Source organism: Telopea speciosissima, chromosome 2 (genome assembly GCF_018873765.1).
Source record: "Telopea speciosissima isolate NSW1024214 ecotype Mountain lineage chromosome 2, Tspe_v1, whole genome shotgun sequence".
Lineage (NCBI taxonomy): Eukaryota > Viridiplantae > Streptophyta > Magnoliopsida > Proteales > Proteaceae > Telopea > Telopea speciosissima.
The window spans coordinates 76,683,616-76,706,629 of record NC_057917.1 but is presented as its reverse complement, the minus strand read 5'-3'; the positions used below and the strand labels follow the sequence as shown (position 1 = coordinate 76,706,629).

Below are 23,014 nucleotides of genomic sequence, written 5' to 3'. Positions count from 1 at the left end.
TCTCTTATGCTAGTCAGTTTTAACTTGTCAAGTCGGCCATGCAAGGATCTTACATTTATTGATCTGATGTCTTCGACTTTCTTGGTAGAATCATCAAGAATTACCAAGGCTTCATTGTTGAAGAAATGTGAAAAGTTAGATGTGGCTCTATCTTAGAGTTTTGGACTACAAGACTCAGACATATATTTATCCAAAAAAAAAAAAAAAGAGGATTTAAAACTTTAAATTGGAATGGTTCTCGTCGATTGGAATGTGTCTTAAATTGGTTTCGATTTCTGTGAGGGAAGGGTACCTTCCTCCAGAATCGTTATCCTTTCCAATTCCTTCAATTCCTCATATGGGGGCAAAAATGACCACCCTACCCCTTGCCCGAAAACATTGCTCAAAGTGGGGTCCACTCCCCCCTATTAGAGGAATTGAAGGAATTGGAGGTGCCCGTGAATTGGAAGTGATAATTATTCCCTTCCTCCATGATCCACAGATGATGGAATACTTTGGCTGTGGATCTTTTTATAAAAATTGCACATTTTATGAGTAGGTGTATGAAATAATAGGATTTACCCTACTTGAAAATAAAAGTATTATATTTCTTTTCCCACCCACAAAAACTATGTTATAAAAGGATTAAAAAACGTAAATTTATAATTTTGTTTTCACCAACATTGATTATAATAAAAAATTTCCAAATAAATACTCAATTGTCCATTCCTAAGTATATAAATCAATTACTTAGAAGAGGAAATATCTTTTGCTAAGAATACTAGTAATTACAAAAGTACAAACTTCCAAATAACCAACACCAAATCGCATCCCAAACGTTAGTGGCTCTCCAAAATTCATATATCAAAAGTCACAAATGTCAAACCTTAATTCGTGAAGCCCTTCCTCTTGACAAGCCTAATAACCACGGTTTTTCGAAAATGATAGTGGTATCAATATCAGACAGTTTTACCCTTGATTTTGATTAAAAATATATATATATATATTAATTTTTGGATAGATTTACCCCCGGTTAGAATCGTTTCACCGAAACAAGATCAGATAGATATTCGTATTGGGCATGGCCGATACAACTACGAATCGACCAATATACCGGATCAAATACCATGTTTTAAAGCCATGCTTATATCATACCTTATATCATACCTTATATATGAACGGATCCTAATGACTCGATTCCAGTCAGTTTCTAATTAGTTTTTCGGTTCTAAGATAATTAGAAAACCCGTCTCACAATCAACCCCTCATGTTAATTTATTAATTCGTTTAAAATTCAGATTCCAAAAGCTGTCCAATTTATTTATGAAACGGTTCAGTCCAGATTTTAGGGGGTCGATTCTGGTCCCAAATTTGAAATAGATTTACGAGTAGATTAATTACCAATTATTTTATATCACGAGCAACATATCCCCATATGGGGGCACTTGACCCAATTAGGAGCCATTTAAGTTTCAATTAATTTAGTACAAAACATAAAGTTCCAACTAAACGGCTGGGCTGGCCGACCCAACTCATAGTTTCTATCAACTTTAATGCACGTGATGGTATATATTTTTTTTATCACGTGTTTTATTGGTTCCAATGTACATTAATCTCGTGTGTGTACAACTGCATATGGGTTGGTAAACTGTAAACTTAAGATGGCGACGTTCTTGCAAGTTGCAATGAAGTCGACAAAGCCGTTCGTCTCAACTCTCAACTGCGCGCAGCGTTTACCAAGAAAAAGAAAAATTGCGCGCGCTCTTCGGTATTCTCTTTTTATGTCGGCTACTGAGGAAGCACAAGATGGCGGATCCGGACATCATTGAAAGGGACTTTAATTTTGGGATAAATGAGTTAATATGATTTGTAGATTATGAACCACATCTCTTTCTTTCTGTTTTTTTGTTTTTTATGGTGGTGGTGGTGGTGGTGGTGGTGGGGGGTGGTGGTGGGCTAAGAAAAACCTATTCATTAAAACGTGACCAATGCAAGGAGTCCGAATTATGAACCTCACTTGACCATATGAACCCGTGTGTGTGATGAAGCTGTGCTTTTAACTTGATGTTTTTTGCCTTCAGAATTTTGTTTTTCTATCTGATTGTGACTCACTGGTAAAGCAAGCTCAATAGATTTGAGGGCTTCCTTGGTTTGGATGATATTTTATGTTTTGGATGAATTGTCATATATTCAATCAGCTCATAGACCATTCAGCCTAAATAGGGAAGATGAACAGAATGGGTGAGTAGGTGGATGAAGATAAAACAAAAATTGGAAAACATGCAAAGAAACAATCTAGATCAAAGAGAAGATCTAGGCATCGGACGGAGATCTAAAGATAAATCCGAAGCTATTGCAACATGATGATTTTGTGCGAATGAGAGGTACAGCATGATAGTGACTTTGGAGTGCACATTAGAGATGGAGTGCAAGATTTGATCTTGGATTCTAGATTTACATGTCCAAAGCCTGGTATTGATCTCTTTCCATATGTGATAAACAGAGGCATCAAAAGTAAACTTTTGAAGTGAGTCAATGCATGATTTTCCATTGGAGTACGGGTTGAGGATCCACTTCCAGTCATTGTCTAAGGATCCAATACTCTTAGGAGAAGACCAACATTGATTGCTAACATATGACCAAATCCACATGGGGAGGGGACACTCAAAGAAGAGGTGAAGAAGGTTTTTTTGGGTATTCCCGTAAAGACATCAAAGGAAAGGCGGGGGGGGGGACACCAAGACGTTTCTTTGGCTAAGCTGGACATGGGTGGGTAGGGAATGAATTAGAGCACACCAAACAATAAAGCTACGCTTAAGGATGTGATCTTTGAACCATACATTAGGGAATCAGGGGACCCTAGGGGTTTGAGCGCTAATAAGGTTCCAAGCCAAGATGGTGGAAAAGAACTTATTTGAAGATTCCTTCCAAATGACAATGTCACTAGAGCCACGAGGTCTCCAAGGAATCACTTGGAAGGTATTCCATGCATCAATCAAACTGGGGGAGGTATTCGGACCATGCATGATCCCAATTTCCATCACAAAGGATGGAAGACACTAGTGCTTCCACAGTCATACACAATTCTATTCCCATAAACATTCACGATGACAACATAATGCTGCCAATTATCAAGCCAAAGGAAGGTGGAAGAGTCCTCATCAATGTGGGACTGAATAGAGGAAGACAAAAGATGTCTATGCTTTAGGATCTTTTTCAAAGTCCAAGAATTTTTTTGGAGAGGGGAGACGGTCTAAGTGTAGTCTTCCCTAAGATATCAACTTTTAACCCAAAAAACTCATATGCCTTTTGATCCATTGACAATCTTTCAAAAATCTTATATGCCTTTTCATCTTTCGTAATTCTTGCTATACAAACCTCATTAACCCTTCTTATCCCCATACTTCTTCATCAAGAGTATTGAATCCAAAGCAAGGCACTTATGATGGATTCAATATTCTTGATGATTGTACCAAGAAAGCCAGATCCTTGCATGACCGATTTGACAAGTTAAAATTGATCAACATAAGATAAGAATTTTGCCTTCCAAAATTGGAGCCTAAATATGAGAGAGTAGAGGGGAGGGAGCAAAGGGATGAAGATAGTCTAGTGGAGGATAAGGGAAGGCCCAAGTATTTAAAATGGAGCTACCCTCAATGAATCTGGAGGAGTTCAAGAGGATATTTTTGGTTTTAGTAGAGCAGCAGCAAGGAAGAGCTACAACTTGCTTCTGTTAATGTGCTTACCTCAGTAACAGATTTCAAATTTGCATTGAAAAAAAAACATTAAATTATTGACAAAAGCAAGATGATGAGATAACTGGAGGGTTTGATAGATAAACCCTATCATCAAGCATTCTAGAGAAGCCCTCTACAGTGAAAGAAAAGAGGATGGGTGACATCACTTTAGAGGGCTTCTCTAGAATGCTTGATGATAGGGTGAGGGACAACCTTATGTCGCCAAATTTACTATGGATTTTTTTTTTCCTGGTTACAAAAATTTTACTATGAGTTAGTCCACTTTCTTTGTCACTAGGCTGGCACAAGGGTTCACCTCTCTGTGGCATTGGACATTCTTAGTAGGATATATATATATATATTTTTTTTTGGTTAAAAGAAATTTCATTCAGAAGGGTCGCAAGACAAAGTCGAGGCATCCTTTAGACACAAGTCTTGGAGCCAGGGAGTGGAGTGTAGCCAATCCATCATTTACGACAAAGATGGGGCCTTTCGGGATAGGGAATCTGCAATCAAATTGCCTTCCCTATGTACATAGTGAAAAGAGTTTGAGAGGAAATAAGGGATCAGCTCTCTGATATCTCGAACAATGTGGGAGATCTCCACCTTTGTTGGAGAGGAGGGAGAGGTGATGCTGTTAATCAACTCCTTGCTATCCGATTCAATTTGGATGTCTTCCAAGCATTCAGAGATGGCATGGAGCATGGCCGATCGCACAGCTATGGCTTCGCCCATCAGAATTGATCCAAAAGCCTTAGGCTCCGACACTGCGAAGATACAAGATCCATTATGGTTTCGGGCAATAAAACCAATACCCTTCTGAGTAGAGGATTGTGGGAAAGAAGCATCGCAGTTTAATTTGATGCTTCCCACAGGAGGAGCTTCCACTTTTGAGCTTGATGAATGGGGCCCGAAATATGATTGGAGGGGGCTAGACTCAGGACCTTAGTGTATTCTTCATAAGCACTTTGAGCACGTTGAGCAACTTCAACAGGAGACCAGTTTTTCCTCTTGAATAGCATGTCATTCCTTGCGAGCCAAATCTACCAGCAAATAAAGGAACATATGCTTCTGATCTCCCTATACCTCGTTTTGGAATTTGTCTTAAGAGAATCCCAACTCTTTAACCAGACATGGAGCTTTGGATCAGCAATATTGGGCACCACATATGAAACATTACTAGCGAACCAGACTGCTCGCGCAAAAGGGCAACCCAAAATAATGTGGTCGACTGTTTCTGGAGAGGCTCCACACCTGTGGCAAGCTGGATCTACTGGAGTGCGACGTTGTTGGAGAGCTTCACCAGAGGCTATTCCTTGAGCGCACGCCATCCAAAGGAAGTTTTTTATTTTTGGGAGAGTCTTGCAGTTCCAGATGCACTTCCAAACTGAGTGATTAACTTGGCTGCAATGGGACGATGTGGAAGAGGAAGGGGCAGAGTTGGGGGTTGAAACCTTGCTTGAACTCATATGATATGTTGACTTGACAGAGAAAATGCCACTTTTAACTGCTCCCCAGTATTGGAAATCATCTTTGGTAAAAATACTTAGCTGAATGGCCTTGGTAGCTTGCACCTCCATGGGGTGGAAGAGGGCTCGCAACAGCTCATCATTCCAGGTTCTCTCTTTTTGGTTACTGAGGTTAGAGACCTTAGAGAGGGTACAGCTTGCAGGTTTAGGAGATTGTATCTTAGAACCTTCAAGATTGGGAATTCATTTATCTTCCCAAATGGAAACCGATTCACCTGATTCAATTTTCCAAATGAGACCTTCAATTAGGACCTTCCTGCCTTTTTAGTAGGATATTTTAATGAGGAAAAATATTTCAAAGGGCATACTTGCTAAACCTAGCATATAAGCCATTCATGCGGCTATATTATTCGCGAAATTATTGCAAATAAGTTCTCCTAATTGTGATTGAAGCACTATTTTGCATTATATCATGTTGTCCCCAACTCTCTCTCCGTATAGAATTTCTCGTATCTAACCGTAACTTATTAAAACCAAGCATTAACTAAGAAGTGTGCTCATGTGGTTCCATGGTTTTAGTGCAAGGTATTAGTCACCTTTAAAATCAATATGATACTAATACGGTTCGATATGGATTGGCTTGTATTGAACAAGTTTGTCCTGGTTTTTCTAAAAAAATCAAGTTTTTAACTATTTTACCCCTGGTCTATACTATTTCACCAATAAGATATCGATACAATATCAGGATCGGTGGCTAGCGATACCAATACAGGCAATCCAATACCGATACCTCAAACTCAAACCATGTGTGGTTCAACCATTGGGTAAAAGCCAAACAATCCTATGGTCTTGTAAAATTTGGGACCATTTTTTTTAAAATTATTTTTAAAATGAAGGGAAATGATCTAGATGGCTAGCATCCTCTCACACTCTCTCCTCCCAGTACTCTGACTCTTGTATAGGAATCATGTTTCACTCTCTCTAATATTTCTATTGGTTGGGCATGAGGATTCCATCACACATACGGCGGCATATCAGTTCTCTTTCATTTTTGTAAATACTTAAAAGATTTCAAGCTGGGATGACATGAGTACAAAGTCAAAGTATTTACAGTAAACTTTAGGAGCACAAATAAGAACTTTTCATGGAATATTTTAAATTTAGGATGAATTTTCAATCACTTTTTTCAAAATTTCATACCTTACAGCTAGGCTGATTAATAGATATAATCCATTTTCAACCACTGTAGTAGTAAAGAAATCATCGATTCTAAAAATAGGACAAATCCAATAATCTTGAAAAGATTGCACACTTAATCGACATAAGATTGATTACATAACATGAACCGAAAAAAATATAAGTTTTTTTTATGAGAAGAAAAAAAAAAATATATATATATATATAAGTTGACCCACCTATTTGACCACCATCATGTGATGATGTTAATGACAAGCACAAGCACATGCATGTTAGGCACTAGTGCACTACCACATTCGTGAAAATGTAATTGTATTTTTATTTTTATTTATTTATTAATTTTTTTTATTCATCCAAAAAAAAAAAATACAATTACATTTTCACGAATGTGGTGATGCACTAGTGCCTAACATGCATGTGCTTGTGCTTGTCATTAACATCATCACAGGATGGTGGTCAAATAGGGTAACTTGCATATCAAGTCATTAGACACATGCAAAATTTTCAACCAAAAAATGGTTTATCACATTTTTTGGGACTCTTAATAGTCCACTTATTGAATTCATGCATTTATGATATCAAACATGACATGTGCTAGCCAATCAGGGATTGACATTTTGCATCATGTCATGTAAAAAGAGGTTGGAACATATTTAGCAAGTTCACAAAAGCCACCTAAAAAGATTTAGACCACGTGTGCATTATATACCTATTTTGGTAATTTGATTTGGCATCTTTTTGAGGTAGCCTTTCATATAACCTATGGTTTGGCTTGGTAAAGTGCATAACTAAGGATGTAAATGGATGGTCGAAAATCTATATTTGGTATTTTTCTATTTAGATATTTATTGATTAGATAATTGATATTAGATATGTCGGTATCTATATATAATAATTGGATATATATTTACAATATTATTAGGTATAATTATAAAAATATGACACATATTTCGGATATCAGATAATCGAATATTGGGTAGGATTCGGATACATTTTGGTATCTTGATGATAATTGGATACAAATTCCACATAATATAACTAATGATCATAATTATACTCAAGATGTGTCATATCTTTTTCACAAAATAAATTTGGTTGGGCTGATCAAATAAGCTTATTTGGTTGGTGCACAAAAACTACCATGTAATATATTGAATGAGAGACCCAAATTTTATGGACATGTAGGCTCCTAGCTCTCCTACTCATATATCTCAAGGTTCAGCTCAAATGAAGTTTGTTAAGCGACAACTTAGAATTTAAAAAATCTAAGGCTATGGTAGAATGCAATGGTAATCAAAGTACCTTACTGTCTGTTTGTTGGTTGGAAAAAAATTTGGTTGAAAAAAATTTAAGTTTTTCATAAAACACCAAAAGCCATGTTTATTTAATTGTTGAGCTAGAAAAAATGAGAAGACAATTATCCATAATTTAAGAAAATTTTCAACTGGACGCTCAAATTTTAGGATTTTATGGAAGAAAGATGTAACTGTTTCAAACAAAATTTTGTGATCAATCAAAAGAAGTTTGATTTTACCAAAAAAAAAAAAACAAAAGAAGTTTGGCGGGTCCATGAAATGACACTTTTCCCATATTGATAGAGGTAAAATTGGCGGCCAATAGCAGAAGCAGTTTTTGAACAATTAGATTCGTTTTGGTCCAATGGTGTGATCATGGAACGAGGACAATAGGAGCCTATCTTTGGCCGATCAAGGGTTCGAACCCCAAAGGTACATTTTCCCCCAATCCGATCCAAGGCTAATACAGGTTGATCCGGATCGGTATCGGCCGATCCGAAATCCCTGTACTGGTGATTGGGATCGATGAGCATTGAGCCATGACTGTTGCACTTGCTGGATATCTGAAGAAGGAAATAGGCGACGAGAATTGACGGCAAGGGTCGGGGCATCGGTGAGGACTGAAGAGGGTTCGGTAGAAGGAGATGAAGGACCGAAGGTGATTCGGTATTTGGGCTCTAATGAAGTTAAGGGAAGGGTTACTTCGCCTTCTTTAGGGAGAGGGCATAGAGAGGGAGGTATTGATGAGAGCCGGAGAGGAGAGGAAAAAGAGAGATGGAGGACCACGGTGTACCTCACCTCTGCAAATTTCCAACGGTAAGTTTTTCCTCTGTGCGTTGGGTGAGAAGAAGACAATAAGTTTTTAGAGAGTTAAGTGACATGTTTCCCCATGTTTTGAACCGTTGCAAGTTCGTACTCATTAATGCTCAGCGCGAAGTAGGTTGAAATGTCTCAGCTTAACAACTTTCTTGTTCAATTAGTTGCTATTTCCCAAAATTTCGATTCGAAATTAATACCAAACACTCTCAAAATTTGAAACCACACCCAGATATCGTAATTGAAATCAAAGAACCTTAGAATTGCAATCCTAGCCGTTCCACAGTCTACAATGTGTATTCATTAATTTCACCTCTGCCCTCATCCTGCTACTCAAGAAAGAGATTCCACAAAGCTCAAGCCTCTGTTTTCAACCTGCACTTGGGTGAAGGTGTTTCACCTCCAAGTATTGTTTTTTCCGACTCAACTTCTGTGGTGGTGAAGTGAAGTCTGTACTGAATAGACTTGATATCGATGTGAAGAAGAGGTAAACAAAAGCTGGTGCTACCCACTTCTCCACCAATATCTGCAGTGCCCGGCACATGGCTACATCCAGGCATGTACCTGTTTTTTTACAACTTAAACTCTCAAACCAACTCTCTACCATCCTTGTTCTTTTCCCTGTTTTTTTCTCCGAGTTGAGCCATGTACCTAAATAGAAGAACTAATCATCTTTTTTGGATTAATAATTGCATTAGTTATTATCAATTCTGCAATTTAAGTAGGGGTTTATGGATATTTAGTTGAATGCTGCTATTTTGAGATGATTGAGTCTGCTAGAACTAGCAGTGATGATTGATTTTATATTACTGAATGGAATCCTCTCTCTATATGTGTTGTATGTTTTTCTGTCCCGTATTAACTTGATAGTGTGAGCAATGCTGTAAACAATGCAGAAGGCTTCCATGACCGCAGCTTATGCATAATGGGACTGTGTGTTTCTAATTCTGATACATCCTTGAAGGCAGCAGCAACTGAGATAAATAGTGGTCCTTACTTCCGAACATAAACCAGCAGAGTTTTCTATCTTCAATTCCAGAATTTTTATGTACAAAAACATTCGTGTTTTAGTTGCATTGCTTTATCTGGTAACACTATCTTAGGTTTTATTGTAAATACCATCAAAAAGGTAGACTGAAACGACTGACATTTTCATTTCAATAAGCAAACCAAGATGGCCTCCGAGTCGGATTTTCTTCTTTAATGCTGAAGGAAGGTTTATATTAGCAGCCACTGTTACATGAGCTCTCAGAACTCCAAGATAAGAAATTTTTTTGGGATGGGAGTTCTGTGCATATATATTCCATGCTTAGCTAGTTATTCACTACCATATTCTATGATGTAGATATATCAACAGAGAATCCCTGCAAGCCCCTGTGTCTTCAACAGTATTATCTATGTCCCATTCAGCCTTGAACACTCTGATGGCCTTCATGGAATCACATTTCACCTCTGCTTTTCTGGCTCTGTTACCTGAAGCCAACTTGGCTCCCATCCTAATATTGCAATTCAGCTGCATTGACTGTGCTTCAATGGCCACCCATCCATTACCTGATGACCATCATCTTAAAGTCTGAGATTGCTTTGTCCCACTTTACACATGTTTAACTGTCCAGTTACTCACGATATGTTGGATCACGTGTATTGAATTTTAGCATGAAGAGTTACCCCCTTGAAAACTTGAAACTCACAAAAGTATACGGATTAATTCAAACGGCTGTGTTGTAGTCTCTACAAATCTCAGTTTCCAAAACACTAGCTTTAGAGAATGAAGGAGAAGAAGATGGAGTCCCTTTTGGCTTCTGCATTGTTTCACATTTTTTTTGTCTACCTATTGACCAGTGCCCCATGGGACTTTGACTACAGCTACTAGAGAGTGATGGAGAAGTAGGGGGAACCTTGGGGGGGGGGGGGGAGGGAGCCTTTAGGCACACTGTGAAGACAGGAGAGTTGAACCCATGACCACCTGGGATGCCTGCGCTCTACTGGCAGGCTACCAGCTAACTGTGTTTGTTTCACATGTTTAATAATGTGTAGTTTTGACATTTCAGCCATTGGGGTTAAATATCTGAGTAGCTGACTAATGGGTTGGGATATGTTGGGTGCAATTCTAGGAAACAAAGTCCATTGGGTACAAAGACCCCAAATGTTGGGTACCTGCAATGCAAATTGGTCGACAAACTTTATTTCCTTTTCTTATGAAAGCCTAAAGAATATTGATGAAATACTCAACATATTATTTTTCCCCTCGCTCATTCCAGCTTTATATTCTATATCAAATTTGTTTTGAAGAAAATGAAATTAAAGAGAACCACCAGAAAGTGGCTCTTTCTACAACCAGTGGTGCTCATTAGAGGGTGGCTTGTATTGATTCTATTATTATCCTTGTTTAATTTAATACAAATACAAATGGATATGTTTCAATACTAACTTCCATTTAGTTACTGTTTTTATGAATGTTTTAATCTATTATGTATCATTTTATCTTCTTATAACTTTTCCCCCCGTTTTCTATTTTATATTATTTTAGATTGTTCCATAATTCCATATTAGAAAAAACCAAGTCACTGAACTTTTCTGCTTTCTCTAGTTGTCTGCTATTGCTTTCTTCTTTTACTTTTTTTTTTTGTAATAACAAACTCATCTTCTGGAATTGACTGTTTGTCTTGGTCTGTGAGATATAAGAGTTCTTTTATGTAAAGAATCTTGTAACAAAAGATTGAAGCAAGGTGTGTATGTTTAATTATGTATGCATGATCATATGAGTGCTTGATTAGTTTAGTCACTTGCATTTTCTGTCTTTGAGCTTTTGCCTTTAGTGAGTCTTGTAATTGATGAGGACATCATCCAAGTATTTAGGGCCTAGCAGAGGAGACACCTACATACATAGCAATATATCACTTCATTGTGGCTAGATGTCTCTTATTAACTTGTGTGGATGCATGTTTCTGTTTACTTATGTGTAGTTTGTTTTATTTGTTGTTGAAATTGTTATGTACTAATGTCATAAGGGAGTTATTAGGGAGTTATTGCTGGAGAAGTAGTTATTAGGGGTTATTTCATTCATTTTTTCATTTTGGGGTTTTAAAAGACTGTATTTTGACATGGAAGAGAATGAATGATGTTGGGACTTATGGGATTTTCTCCCATTCTCTGCAGCATGAGTGATTCCCTGCAAACCTTGAAGTGAATTCAAGTTGGTGTGAAGCCAAACCCCCTTTGTCTTACCTAACTGTTCTCTCTTAGGCTACTACCCTCTTCCTCTTCCTTTTCCACCAGTCCCAATTTTCCCACTTTTTCCTTAAATTATAGCCTCAAACATAATGGAGATTCATCAATTAACAACAAAAGAGGCACTAAGGATACACTTTTGGAGTTTGCTAGGAACAATGAACTTAGATAAATGGCCAATTGGATGAGATCCAAAACCAATTTGAGACCCAAGAAATGCCTGTGAGAGCTCTTAGGGCTGCAAGAACTATGGAAAATGACATTCAGCATGAGGATAATGAAAGATGGGATGAAACTCAGAGGAGTGAAGTCCCTAATGACCAGCCACGTCAATTTGCACATAGAGGGCCCTACAGACAGCATAGGTTTCCCCACCTTCCAAGAGGTCCACGTCATCGTTATGATGAGGACTAAGAAGAATGGGAAATGCTTGATAGAATTATGGGTGTCAATTCCAGGCCCAGCCCGGCAGGCCCGACCGAGCCCGCCCGATAACAATCGGGCGGTCCCGGTGTGGGGTCCTAGCCCGTCGGGCGCCTAACCGGACTGACCGATTCGAGGCCCAACCTAGCTAATGTAGTCCTAGATAGGTAGGAGACCTACTAGGAGCCAAACAACAGGATCAAATAACAAAAGGGGCTGCTGGTTCGAATGGACAGCACTAGGATTTAGGTCAATTCCTAGGGTTTGGGTTGGATATTGGGAAAGGGGTTTATAGGGTATTAATGGGCAGGTCTAGGGGGTCCATATGGTATAAAAAGGTTAGGATTTGGATGAGTTTTGAAATTCTATAATTTTGGGCAGAATTGAATTTTAGGGTTTTAATGGAGGTTAGGGTTTGATGGATGGAGGGGAGTTTGGACTAGGTCTAATGAAGGGGAATGGCTGGACAGATTAGAAGAAGAAGGTTTGAAATCAAATCTCAGATTGAAACTTACTGGATTTGCAGAGATCTTCAATGGTAGCAACTTTGAAGATGAACAATGGGGTCTCCCGATCTACAAGATGCAAGGAGATAAGTAGCAGCCCTCCCGATCTTCACAATGCAAGGTGTCGATTGGAGATCCACCAATCCCTTCACCTTGATATTACTCACAAGGCAACCTTGATATTACTCACAAGGCACACTCACGATGGAGCAAAGGCAGCAACAAAGGCAGCAAGCATAAGGCTGAGTTTTTATTAATCAAAATTCGTGTACCATGCTGGCCTCCCTTACAAACTTATATAGAAGACTCAAAAATAGACTTAGACACTAAAAAGGAATGGCCTAACCTTATCCCTAACCTATTAGTAGCCAATAGGATATAAGAATCTCTTAGCCAATAGGATCACTTCACTTAAATTAGACCAATTGAACCAATTGGATGCAACCAATTTAAACCGGTTCAATTAAAAACACAAAATAAAAACTAAGTATTGGGCTAATCCCGTATGCAACCTATATACCCCTATTTCAGGCCCACTAAAGTGGCCTAATACATAGAAAACCCTTGGGAACAAAGGCCCAACATATATATATCCCAACCCTACACTTATTCCTAATGAAACAAGCCCTATTTGATGATGAATCTGCATCACTAGCCTGCCTGATTACAGCCCAATCTAGCCCGACCCATTTAAGATTGCTTGAAATTCCCATTTTACCCTTAGATACATTTTCTACTGATTAAGGAGATTGGATGAGTAGTTGAGGACAGAACTAGAAAGATGTTTTGGACAAATTAGAGCAATTGATTATTATTTTTAAGCTTTGGGTTGATTGCCCCATACGTAAATTCTATTGTCGAATCATTGCTATGCAACGAGACAAAAGAAAAAGGCATCATAGGATGTTGATTGCTTGAAATTCCCATTTTACCCTTAGATACATTTTCTACTGATTAAGGAGTTGGATGAGTAGTTGAGGACAGAACTAGAAAGATGTTTTGGACAAATTAGAGCAATTGATTATTATTTTTAAGCTTTGGGTTGATTGCCCCATACGTAAATTCTATTGTCGAATCATTGCTATGCAACGAGACAAAAGAAAAAGGCATCATAGGATGTTCTGGTAATTTTACTTTTGATTCTTTTTTTTAAAAAAAAAAAAAACCTGATTGGGCCTCATATGCTATTTTAAGTGGAGCTCTTTCTTTACACCATAAGAAACATCTAGGAAGGAAACCTTGATGATTAAGTTATTCTTTAATTAATGGATAATGGATTGATTAAGATGAATAAATAATGAAGATCATCCTATTAGCCCGGTTAAGGCCCATTTAAAGACCGTTTAGAAGTAAAACAGGCCATAGCCTAGTTAAGGCCCGATTCTAGTAGCCCAATTATAGTCCGAGACCAACGGAGCATGTCCAGACCGGGCCCGATTAGCTAAACGGGCGGTCACGGTGCAGGGCTTGAGATTGGTGGAGCCCGATTAAGCTTGACCGAGGCTAACCTAGCCCGACCAGTTGACAACCCTAGATAGAATGCCTAACATGCAATGACAAGATGGGGCTGGTGATATAACCCAAAAAGTGAAGATTGAAGTTCCCACGGAAGACTTGATCCAAAAGTCTTCTTGGATTGGCTTGTAGACATGAACCACTTTTTCGAGTGGTATAGTATGTCTGATGCTCGTTGGTTAAGATTTGCCAAAATGAAACTTATTGGGAAAGCCAGGTTGTATTGGATGAGTGTGGAGCGTCATATTCAAAGAATGGGACATGAACCTATAGAATATTGGGGTGAAATGAAAGAAAAATTGAAAGAAAAATATCTCCCAATATCCTATAGAGAATGGATGTTGGACCAGATGATTACTCTTTGGCAAGGTAGTATGTCAGTTGCCAAGTATATGAGTAAGTTTGATGAATTAATGGTCCATTGTGATGTGAATGAGGATCCCAAAGTGACTCTTTCTCGCTTTCGTACTCGTCTTAAGCCTGAACTACGAAAGGAGATGATTCTACATCCTATCGATTCAATTGAACAGGCATTCCGCTTGGCCCTGGAATTAGTACAATACATTAGGCAACCCTTCACTAGGAAATATGGTTCCCAATCTGCCGAGTTCTCTTCAAAGAAATTTACCGATAGTGAGTGGGTACCTAAATCTGTCCATTTTCCCCTAATACGTCTGGAGGAAGCAATCCCTCGCATTTCACATCTAAAGATTCCAAAGGGAAAGAACCTGGTACAGAGGGTTCTAAGGGCAGTAACAAACCTGTGTGCTATCGTGGTAATGGTGCTGGATGCCTATCAATGCCCAACCCGTAATCTCTGCAGTAGAACCGATGAGAGTGAAGAAGAGTTGGAACATGTTGAAGAAGAATGTGTGTATGTTCCTGAAGAAGGGGCCAGTAATGAAGAGGCCCAGAAATTGGACAGATGACAACCCACATGAATGTTGTGAGATGTATGTTCACTCAACCAAAGGTGGAGGATGATTGGCGAAGAACCAATATCTTCCACACTTACACTTAGTGTGGGGATAAAAATTGTAAGGTTATCATAGACAGTGAGAGTTGTATGAATGTGGTTTCCCAAGCTACCGTTTCTCGCTTAGGTTTTAAGCCGGAGCCTCACCTGCATCCTTACAAGGTTGCTTGGGTAGATCACACCACCATACCTGTTAGTCAGTGTTGCTTAATTCCTTTACAATTTTTTCGAGTATCCTGATGTTATTTGGTGTGACATTCTACCTTGGGTTGTTTGATCTTGACGTGACTCATTTTGATAGATCGAATACTTGTGTTTGTCTACAGAGGGAAGAAGATCAAACTTAATCCCTCCCAACCTAGAGAGTTGAAAGCAAGAGGTGGGAAGGTGGACACTTCTCAAGTCAACAAGAAAAGGCCTTTGCACATAAGTAGGCAGCAATTTGAGAGAGAATGCAAACATCAAGATTTGAGTATGGTCTTCATGTTGGGACTCCCTAGGACAGTTAGAGGTCATGATTCCATCTTCGTTGTTGTGGACCGTTTCTCTAAGATGGTTCACTTCATACCATGTTTCAAACATCAGATGCTTCACATGTAGCCAAACTTTTCCACAGGGAAGTTGTTAGAATGCATGGTTTGCCCAAGACCATGGTGTCTAATAGGGATGTTCGGCTCATGAGTTATTTTTGGAGAACACTCTGGGAAATGTTGGGAACAAAGCTATAGTTTTCATCTACTTTTCATCCCCACCTAACCTTTATGTCTGAAATACAAAAGGTTAGTAAATAAATGCATTTGGATTAAGTGGGGTATATAATCTGTCTCTCATTGTAGAGCGGAGTATAAACAATCCAAAACCACAACCAACTATCCTTCCTCTCAGCCTCTACCACCCCAAATGCAACAGGAAATAAACCATTATTTCCATCCAATGAAATTGCTGCAAAAAAAACTCCCTCATATCTTCCTTTCAGGTGGCAGCCATCTAATCATATAAATGGCCTGCACCCTTGTAAAAACTCTTTTCTAAATGCTTTAAAACAAACAAATAACCTTTTAAACACAGAATTGTCATTCATATCCTGTCTTTCCACAAATTGAAGCTTGATGACTGTGTTTGGGTTATAATTCCCACCAAATCAGTATATGTTGGCAACTGTGCAAATGCTTGTGCATGATTGCCTTCAATCTCATCTTTAACAATCATTCTTGTCCTATACAATTGTTCTTTGTTTGGTTTCAGTTGATACTGTACCCACATCATTGCCTCTATGCTTTTAATTATCATTCTAGGATCTGCCTTGAGGTGGGGAGCAAGTTTACTTGCTATCCACCTGGATGTAGCTGCTGCATTTTTTGACTTTCTTCCACATTTATGTTTGGCTGTATATGATTTGACAATGAATGTTTTGCCATCAGCTGAAGGTGAAGCACGTATCCTCCAGGGGCAACCATTCTTTGCACATATAGCAGTCACTCTAGTCCTCTCATTCTTTAACCTATGAAATTCAAAACCCTCTTGAATTGCATAATTTTTCAAGTGAGTTCTAAATTGGTCCACAATCTAAAAAACCATCCACTGAGCCAACACCAATTTTCCCTTATCATTAACCCTACTTCTTCTGGAAAAGTGTGAATGGTACTCATCAGAATCATAATCTGAAATACCATCCCTCTCCAAATCATCTTCCCCTTTGTTTTCATTAGGCACATAATCCGACCCATCATCTCCTTCCTCATCAACTTCATCTTTCTCTTCATCAGAAAAAATCACACTCATTCTTCAGATTCCTTATCACCATCATCTGAAGAATCTGCAGTTCTTTCACTTTCTTTATCAAGCTCATCACCACTCAGTTTCCATTTATCATCATTAGTTGCATCACTCAGTTCCAAAGGTTCACAATCATTAGATCCAACAATACTTGAAGGTGCCCTACATGAAGCACCAAGGCCTGTAGCACCACCCCTTCTGACAGTCTTCTTTGGCATTGTACTACTACTAGGCCCAGTCCCACTTTGCTGTCTAAGAATAGTAGAATCCTGCCAATCATTTCTTTGCCTTTTTGAATGAGTGACCCTACCAATCACTTCACGTTCAAATCTATTAATCTTATAAGACTGGCTCCTTTGGTCAGGCTCACTCTCTTGAACATTAAAGACATAGAGTCTGATTATCTTGTCTTTATTGTAGATGTCATACAGTTGCATCACAGACTGATCATCCACACCTCTGTATCATTAATCCCACTAGGTAGTATAGTTTTGCATTTAAAACTCACACCACTACCATCTGGAATTTGACTTAGGACTGTACTGTAGATGTCATACACCATATCAATGTATCCGTACCTATCTCGGTTTAGTACCTTATGTGAAACATTCCCAATTTCCCATCATAATAGTAATAAATTGTGAACAAATGCATCCTGCAATGATTGAACAAATAGGCAAATATTATGATAAAAAAATCCCAACATAAAGTATATATGGCTGTGTGTGATTTATGAATATATAAAGGGGAAGGGGGGGTGTGTGTATGTGTGTATGCTATATAGTGTAGCAAGGGGCAGGTAAAGGTTAGGGGAGGGGGAGGGTCTGCAAGTCAATGGTGCAACAGGGCAGTGATGGGGGTGTGCAAGTGAGTGGTGCAGCAGGCCAGTGTGTGTGTGTGTGTGTGTGTGCAAGTAACTAGTGCAGCAAGGCAGTGGGGGGGGGGGGGTTGTGCAAGTTACTGGTGCAGCAGGGGCAGTGGGGTGTGTGTGTGCAAGTCACTGGTGCAGCAGGGCAGTGAGGGGGGGGGGTTGTGCAAATGAGTGGTGCAAGTGACTGGTGCAGCAGGGGCAGTGGGGTGTGTGTGTGCAAGTCACTGGTGCAGCAGGGCAGTGATGGGGGGGGGGGTGCAATTGACTGGTGCAGCAGGGGCCGTGTTCAGTACTCGCTGGAGTGAGGAAGAGCTTCGTCGGGGTCTTCTCTACCTTCATCGTTCGACGTCGCGTTCTTTGGTCGCTGGTATGCATGATTCTTTGGTCGCCGGTTTGTATGGTTACAGAGGTGATAATACGGTTGCAGGGGGTTTCTTCGTTCGATTGAGGAAGGAGGATTTGGTTTCATTGTTTTAATTGGAAGGGTATAATGTCTTTAAGGATAATTTTGCCTGCTGACATCACCACTTAATAGCACTATGACTTAACCTGTTAGAATCTGGGTTAAGGTTGATATTTGCATACTTAGTGTGGTTGCATTAAAATAAAATGGCATATCGTGGCGCTGATAATTTCCCTTTTGAAAATCAAGGTATTTAAGCACCAACCCCAGGTTTCTTGTCTTTTGGAAGCATTTATAGAACAAAGGTGTAGAGGATTTAAAGTAATTGAGATAGGGTGTAACAGGGGATGCATCTGGACTTTTAAGATAATAAAGCTAAGGGGAATTTTAATTAATGGGCTTATGAACTCATCACTGATGGTGCATCTAGGCTTGAAAAATAGGTTGCATCAAGCAGGTCATGAGGTAGTTGACCTTGGCTAAAATTGGACTTAATTGAATAACAAAACAGCTGTTGAACCAAAGCAAGTTGATAGGCCTAGGACGTAAGAAGCACAACCAACAATTACTGACCCTTATTTAATACATTTCATATTTTGTTGTTATGAAGAAAAAACTCATTACGGTTTTTGTTTTAGACATGCAGCTTTGGTAGTCTTCCTATTGGATCCAGAGTGGTGCTTATGTTTCAAGTCATAGCAGTTTTACTTGTACAGTTTTCAGGTGAATGCTTAAGTCCATTCAGCGAAACAAAAGCAGCAAATTTAAGTACAGGATCTGTGACCAGCCTAGGCACTGTGCATGAGGGTCCCTTTATTGTATCAGACTGAACTGGAGACTTCTTGTTGTTAGTGAAAATAACTTTATGATAAGTATACTCTGTAATCTTCTATATTTTCGAAGACAAAAAAGAACAATGCAACAGAACAATTAATTCATTGATTAGAAATTTAGAATATATCAGACCCTCCTATATTTTCAAGGCCAGAAAAGGGCTATGCAACAGAGAAAATACTTAATACAAAGAACAAAGTCCATTCCCTAAAGATAGAGGAAATACTGACTCATTGAAATTTGTTACAAAAGAATGCTCATCACACAACCCTCTACTTAGATCTCTTAATCATCAGGCCAACGCCTCACAGATACCTTCAAATGCTCTGTTGTTTCATTCCCTCTACGTACTCCAGAGGCAGCTCCACTACTGTAGAGTTGTCACCCTTCTATTGAATCAAATCTCCAATGTGCTATCGATTTCTTTGATTTGGACCAACATATGTGTAGCTTCTTTGGAAATCCTACTCATACTGTAGACTTTATCTATTTGTGTTGTAATATCAGTCGGTGAAATACTACATCTAAGCCCTGATTCTACTGTTCGAATCAGGTGAATAGACCTAGTGCTTGGCACTAACCAGATTTAAGCATCCAACACAGATTTATTGCACTCTTGCTTGTGCAGTTGTGCTTCCCAGGTGAAGAAGGAACCAAACACTATGTAAAGGGAATGTAGGTATTGATTACCTAGCCTACCTTGTTAGGATGGGGTTGCTTCTCAAGTATTAATCTTCAATTTCTGTATCAATTTCTTAGATGTAGTAGTGGCATTCTTACATTTCCTTTGCTGATTAAGTATAAATCCTTTCACAAGTTAAGGGGTCGTTACCTTTGGCATTTTTGCACAAAGTGGCAGCCCTCAAGACTCGTACCCAGGCATTTGCCACCACTGCTCTAAGCATTTCCCCTTTTTTAGAAGTTAAATGAGTGTAAAAGATTTTTGTTCCTAACTGATTTTCTTGTTCAGCTATTCTCATAGTAGTTGGAAATAAGAGTTTTACTTGGGTGTGATACTTACAATTTTACATATAAAATTCTGGAATTATCTTCAATGTTAATTAGTAAGGTGGTCGGAATACTTCAAACAACAAAAGAGAATTTTGGAAGGTCATATAATGGTAATAATGCATGTTCTCTGGTTTGGTCATTGTGGTCTTTTTCTTTAGTTTGTAATTCATCATTTTCAGTGAACCTAGGGGTGTACTAGTGAATTGAGCAACAAAATATCCAACTCCATGACATATAGATCACTGTTTTCACAAATATAAATCTTTTCTTTTACTGTCATTTGTAATGTTCCTAGGCTGACTTGAAGCTGTACAACTTGAGTCCCTTTCTAGATGTAAAATCTTTGTTGTAGTTATAAAGATTCTTGATTTCCTTGCATATACTGCATAAATAGAATAACGTTGTGTCATGTATCTACTTAATCACATGCATTGTGAATTATATGTTGATAAAAACCAGTTGTCATTCTTTCGTTGCCTCTCTCAACTTTTCCATCAATCGTGTAAGTAAATAGCTATAGTTGTCAATTTTCCTGTGGCAAAGTCCTAAATTTTATTATTATTATTGTTATTATTATTATTATTATTATTATTATTATTGTTATTATTATTATTATTATTATTATTATTATTATTATTTGTGTGTGTGTTAAATCTGTTTTCAACCCCTCTGCTAAAGTTTCATATTGTGCCTCACAAGTTTGATCCAATGACGATTGGCACAACGTTGAATATCTCGGTTGTTCTCATACATGGCCAATCAAGAGAACTAGTCAAACCCCATTTATTTTCAAATCTCATTTGGATACCATCTGGTCTTATAGTTGTCCTCTGTTTCTATCTTTCTCAGTGCTATCATTAATTTCTGATGGCCTAATTCTATGAAAGTGCCTCTAGCATGTAGTTTCTGTAGTATCATTTATTCGTTCTATTAAAAAAAGAATTGGTAATAACCTTTTGCAATTTTCTAGTTTTATTTTCATTTAATGTTTTTGCTAATATTTTTTATTCATCATCGTCATTTTTTAAAAAAAATTCTATAGTTATTTCTTTATTTGACAACAAAAAAAATTGCATCCTTGTGAGGCTTAGATTCCATAAGCCAGGGAAATGTCTTCTTCAATCCTAATGTATCAAAACACTGGTTTGTTCCTACCTTAATCTATTCATCTTGGAATCAAGTGATTACGTGATCTAGGATATCTAGTTGAATAAGCTTTACAATCTCCGAAAATTGAGAAATTTGAACACTACTTAATGTGTAAAGAAGTGTCCATTAGAGAAATATTGGAATCCTGTCCCTGAAACATGGATCTGATAGCCCTTGCTTGAAAACCCAATTTTATCAGTAGGCCTTATTATCTTTTCCTTCACAGCATCATAACCTTGCATTCAAGTTAGCAACTCTATGAGCATCCTTTGCTCTATCTTAATTCTCAAGACCTAACAAGTGCAGCAGGAGGCATGTCACAGGTGAAGGCAGATGATTGTGACATTGGTTCCTAGGTTGCTGGTTATTTATTTATTCATTTTGGGTCCAGGGTTCAATTGTGATCGCAGCATTGAAGCACCTGCTGCTGAGACATTAGCTTATTGTCTGATTGCTATCTTTTGACACACTAAAAGTTTTGGGCCTGCATTAACTTCTGGTACTTGAGTAAACATGTCATGTTACAACTACTAATACTATGTCTCTTTGTGCATGTGAGTGCTTCCTACAGGAACATGGGTATGCTGGTTTATGTTTAAGCACAGAAACAAATAGTTGTTTGGTGCTTCTTGTCCCTCTAGCAGCAACTGGAGAATTGGATTAACCCATGGATTACCATGCACAACTGGACATACTTGCTGGATAGCAGGCATTTCTATTCCATTCATGTTAATTCTTGTCCCTGAGTAGAAGAAAAGACAAATTTTCTGCAGACAAGATCACAGTATTATTCGGATGGTTGGTTCACCTAAACCCTCTAGTAGTAACTGAAGAACAGCGGATGGAATTAACTCATGTACAACTGGCATGCTTGCTGGGTCGCAGGCATTTTTTCATATATGTTAATCCTTGTCCCTGAGTGAAAAAAGAATACAATTTGTTTTAGATAATATTACAATATGATTTGGATGGGTTGGTTCACCTTTTCTTTGCCACGGCTGCATTCGAATCTGCCCATGTGGAAGTCTTTGAATCTAAATTGGATTGTGCAAGCTTAGCTTGGCGCACTAGATGCTTCAGGACTTGTTATATCATCTTCTCTTGTTCTGACTTCTTGGATTTCTTGATCTGCCAATCAGACCATATAAAATCTGTTTCTTTATTTATCTTTTTTCAAGTGTTTCGATTATAGAATATCTGTTCGTTATTCCTCTCCTTTTGACTAGTGAAATCACTACACTTCTTAGTATTCTTTTCCTGCATATACCTTGTACCTTTCATTTAATTTTTTTTTGTGAGGTTATTGTATACTATTACATGTTCTGATATCATGTGGGTCCCTAATGCACCACAACATAAACTTTCCATATTAAATTTGAGAGAGAGATGTGTGTGTGTGTGTGTGTGTGTTGTACCAGAAAATGATTATCAAATGTGTGACTATTGGGAGTCATGTGGGTGAGGCATTCAGTGAGGTCAGCCCATAAAGAGTTGGATCACAGATGATGATGTGGCTTGTGATGGACCAATGAGCATTTGACACAAAATCTTTCTTGATAAGGACTCAAAAAGACACCTCAGTTTTTTAATCTACACTCCCATGTCAAGATGTTTTAGGGGACCAAATATCTCCTTTTGCCATGTTTGTATAGCATTTGTTTGTTGCAATATTCTTTCACTTCCATGTCAACAGCATGACACGTGGTGGCCCCATATATATAGAGAGAATACAACATCATGCCTATCCAATTTGGAGTGTTCTTTCCTTTTACTGTTCATGAGGGGTGGTGGGATGTTGAAGGTTTAGAGGAAGTTGAATGGCTCTC

General features: G+C 38.4%; 1 long non-coding RNA gene across 1 annotated transcript; it reads right to left on the bottom strand.

Moving 5' to 3' along the window:
* Window positions 1-9,519: 9,519 nt before the first annotated feature.
* LOC122649969 lies at window positions 9,520-9,804 on the bottom strand. Its single transcript, XR_006331352.1, has 2 exons — window positions 9,664-9,804; window positions 9,520-9,627 (listed from the first exon to the last, which is right to left on the bottom strand). It is a non-coding gene; the product is annotated as an uncharacterized LOC122649969 (long non-coding RNA).
* Between the last annotated feature and the right edge of the window lie 13,210 nt (window positions 9,805-23,014).